This window comes from Erpetoichthys calabaricus, chromosome 1 (assembly GCF_900747795.2).
Source record: "Erpetoichthys calabaricus chromosome 1, fErpCal1.3, whole genome shotgun sequence".
NCBI classification, from domain to species: Eukaryota; Metazoa; Chordata; class Cladistia; order Polypteriformes; family Polypteridae; genus Erpetoichthys; species Erpetoichthys calabaricus.
In genome coordinates, this window is record NC_041394.2 from 102,844,817 (window position 1) to 102,849,404 (window position 4,588).

A 4,588-nucleotide genomic window follows, 5' to 3' on the forward strand; every position below is an offset into this window, starting at 1 on the left:
TCCCAGCATGCCTTGTAGGTATATATACTGGTAGAACAGCCCATGGATGCTGCAACTTAACATGTCAGGGGAGCATGTCTCCCCCTCTCTTTCCAGCACTCTGGCCTCCCTGCAAAGTATAACAGGTGTCTTGGCCACTCCATTTACAAACAGGAACTCCAACTGGTATCTAGGATATCTTTTGACTTTCTACCTGCTTTCCCTGGCATTGCTTTTTCTCCTTAAAAAGGGTTAAGCATCCATGCCAACTCTAGGACTCCTTCTCCTAGGAAAACCTTTGGTTGCTGCTGGAAAAGACATTGGTGAGGCCAGCAGGAGGCACTTACCCTGCATTCTGAATGTGGATACCAATGTCCCAGCGCAGTGACAGGGACATTTTGCTGTAAAAATGACATAGTCCTTCAGAAGAGACGTAAAACTGAGGTCCTCACTCCCTTTGGCCATTAAAGATCCTTGTGCATCTTTTGTAAAGAGTATGGTGTTTCACAATGTCCTGGCTAAATTGCTCTTAATTATCTCCAGTCTCTAATTGGCTATCTTTCTCACTTCTTCACCTCCTAATAATTAATTGCTGAGAGTACTGGCATAAAATGGCAGCCGTCATATCATCCAAGAGGATGCTGCGCATTGATGGCGTTTGAAGTAGCCCCCCACCCTCTAGTGCTTTCAGTGTGGTGAAAAATGCTACATAAATGCAATGTCTTCTTCTTTTTGCTAGCGTCCTGTTAGTACACGAGATCTACAAACGCGGTCCTGGAGGGCTGTAATGTCTTTAACTATCTGGTTAAATAAAATATCTGGAATGACACTGAAGATTAAAAAACATGTAGAACTGAGAATTACTCATCCACTTCAGGCCACAAATCATTTGCATGAAATCCTTGGAAAGGTAAAAATCTACAACATACGAATGACCTGACATGGCCGGATAGAAAAGCCACTTAACAAGCCAATGTTGAATAAGATCTGTTATGGGTGAGGAACAAAAACCTGCAGCCACTATGGCCCTCTAAGACATCTTCGTAGACCTTTGTGTTAGAATATTGCACACTTTCTCCAGGATGGACCTCAGTTCATCACACAGAGAACTCTTAGCTCACTCTGTTTAATTCAAACTGGTTGGTCAAAAGCACATGATGGCACAGAAAATTGAAGTCAACAAAAGGGTATAGCCTTCCTGGCCTGTCCTGAGTAGCTCTTTCAAGGAGGTCTGTCTTGAAAGACGCACATGTCCTAGCAGTCTGCTCAATTCCAAATGAGACACTTCCTTCCGGGGGTGCTGAGATTTATCGGGCTTGGAATGGAATGGGTGGGGTCAGTTGCCATCACTGGGAATCTTCTCAACACTTTGGAGAAAAAAAGGAGATGATATTGTCAGTGACTGGACCACCTCTTGTCCCGGAGTGGTGTTACATACCTCAGGAGTGCCCAAAAACACCTGCATGATAACATCCAGGGCTTATCCAACCATCTGTTTCTCTATTTTTCTTTCTCCTCTTTCTCTTATTTTCTATTTCTCTTTCACCCTCAGCACTAAAAGCCTTTTGCAGGACATTCTCCTATTGTTTACCTGTTCAGTGGTGCCCTTGCTTCTGGCTTCATCTTGCCAGCCATATTAGCCCCCTAATGCTTTATGGAAAAAATGATTTCTAGATTGTTCTAGAAAAATTGTGCTGTAGGCTAAAAAGATTATATGATTTAACAGCACAGTAAAACATCATGGAACATCTCATGATATTAATTCAGATCCCACAAACATGCATCTTCCCTTTGTGTACCTTCATTTAGCATGTGTTCCTCAAAATGTAAAACAACATATAAAGTTTTCAATACATATATTTTTGAAAATATATCTTCAACGGAAGGGTTTCATACATAATAATATATTAGTCCCTTTGCACTGCACCAAAGCTGCCACATTTTAAAGATTCTAATACTTAACTTCCGTTAGCGTTTTCTATCCATTCAAATACCTTCACATTGTCCAGCCTTTGCTGTAAAGACACTGGTGCCTCTTCATTTTCAAGAAATTCAAAAAACATTTAAAGTGTACATTAATCAAATCACCAGGCACACATGGGACGAGAATGGGTGAACATTCCCTTTTCACTTATCTATTCCCACCTCTCGTACACAAGTACTGTTGCCAAAGCTTACATGACTGGCACAAGTGACCTGAGGGCAGTAGGGTGGGCACAGTCTGCTCCCTGCTACTTTGTCACAGCAAAAGCAAAGATTAAGTTCACCATATTGCTCAAATTAGAGACGCCCCTGTCATTTAGTTAAATTACACAGTAATCGGTGTAATTAAATAGAATCAAAGACATGAACACGCTTAATTTTCCCTGCACTTAAAAAAAGCAAAAATTAGAAAAGTAAGACTTCTGTGACAGTCCTGTGGTGCAGGTTAACACCAATGAAAATTTTCAACTGGAATCATCTGTATGATTTCAAGATGCTTAACAGAAACATAATTTTTCTGATTTTAAGCCTTTAACCTGAAATCAGTCAGCAAATGCAATCCAAATAATATTCTACACTACTTTAAAATGCCTGACATAGTAGAGCTGCTGGGTGATTCAAGTAAACCTCAAGTGTGTAAGTCTTTCACACTAAAAGTGTGTACAGTCAGTCCAGTGTCAGCTTTCTGTCATGTTGTCACTCAGTGCCTTTCAGTATCCAGTATATAGAATGTCTGATCATGTTCAGTGTTCAAGGGAACTGGATAATTTCCTGTTAATAATGAAATTCTGTACATGTAATCATCCAAGTTGGAACACCTACTCCATAATACATTTAAATGTAAAAGTACTACATGTAAGAAGTAAAATGTTAGGTTTGAATACACAATGGGAGGTCAGAAAATTGAAAGTACACCTTATGAGAAGGATTTAGGAGTCATAGTGGGCTCTAAGCTACCGACTTCCCGACAGTGTTCAGAAGCCATTAAGAAGGCTAACAGAATGTTAGGTTATATAGCATGATGTATGGAGTACAACAGCAATGACAACAATATCTATTCCTATAGCACATTTTCATACAAATGATGTAGCTCAAAGTACTTTGCAGGATGAAAAAAGAGAAAAAAGACAAAACATAAAAATAAAATTAGGCAATACTAATTAACACAGAATAAAAGTGAGGCCTGTGGTGGGCTGGCACCCTGCCTGGGATTTGTTCCTGCCTTGCACCCTGTGCTGGCTGGGATTGGCTCCAGCAGCCCCCCATGACCCTGTGTTAGGATATAGTGGGTTGAACAATGACTGACTGACTAAAAGTAAATCACGATGGCCAGGGAGGACAGAAAAAAAAAAAAAAAAACTCCAGATGGCTGGAGAAAAAAAAAAAAACAAAATCTGCAGGGGCTCCAGGCCACGAGACCACCCAGCCCCCTCTAGGCATTCTACCTAACATAAATGACCTCACAATCAGTCCTCATGGTTCACATGGAAGAACTTGATGATGACGGTCATGTGGACCTCTGGCCTTCAATCCATCAATGTGGGGACAACATGGTGCTTTGATCATGTGGTGGTGGCGCAGGTCGCCACCACAGACAACCAGAAAAAGAACAGAAGAGAAAGTAGGGGTTAGTACGGATTTCGAAGGCACCATGAATGATAATGATAATTAAATGCATATACAGAATATCAGGATTAAACTAAAATGAAGCTATGAGAAAGCCATGTTAAAATAATGAGATTTTAGCAGTTTTTTAAAATGCTCCACTGTATTAGCCTGGCAAATTTCTATTGGCAAACTATTCCAGATTTTAGGTGAATAACAGCAGAAGGCCACCTCACCACTTCTTTTAAATTTAGCTCTTGGAATTCTAAGCAGACACTCATTTGAAGATCCAAGTCCAAGGAGGTTATGCTCAACCTTTATAATGCACTGGTGAGGCCTCATCTGGAGTACTGTGTGCAGTTTTGATCGACAGGCTACAAAAAGGACAATGTCCAGAGAAGAGCGACTAGGCTGATTCCAGGGCTACAGGGGTTGAATTATGAAGAAAAAGCAGAGCCTTTTCTGTTTAAAAAAGAGAAGATTAAGAGGAGACATGATTGAAGTTTTTTAAATTATGAAGGGAATCGGTACAGTGGATCTAGACCAGGGATCTCAAACTCCAGTCTTGGAGGGCCGCAGTGGCTGCAGGTTTCCATTCTAACCCTTTTCCTAATTAGTGACCTGTTTTTGCTGCTAATTGACTTCTTTTGAATTCATTTTAATTGACTTGCTCTTCTGCGGTGGGTTGGCACCCTGCCCGGGATTGGTTCCTGCCTTGTGCCCTGTGTTGGCTGGGATTGGCTCCAGCAGACCCCCGTGACCCTGTGTTCGGATTCAGCGGGTTGGAAAATGGATGGATGGATGGATGACTTGCTCTTAAAGACTAAGACCTAATAATTGTTTTTTCCTTAATTAGCAGCCAAACTATAATGAGATCCAAAATGAAGCAAAACATGACCAGCAAACTGTGACCATCACACAATATCTGAAAATAAAAAGGGTGGAGGTCTCAGGAATGTTGATTTGCTCAAGTCCACAAAACATTTTAACAGTGCTCTTAGAAAAGTAAAGAAATAATTAA

The 4,588-nt window shown here is 40.8% G+C and overlaps 1 long non-coding RNA gene across 1 annotated transcript; it reads right to left on the minus strand.

Moving 5' to 3' along the window:
- Positions 1-1,089: 1,089 nt before the first annotated feature.
- Positions 1,090-2,104, minus strand: LOC114645930 (uncharacterized). Its single transcript, XR_003715232.1, has 2 exons — positions 1,974-2,104; positions 1,090-1,346 (listed from the first exon to the last, which is right to left on the minus strand). It is a non-coding gene; the product is annotated as an uncharacterized LOC114645930 (long non-coding RNA).
- Positions 2,105-4,588: the final 2,484 nt, after the last annotated feature.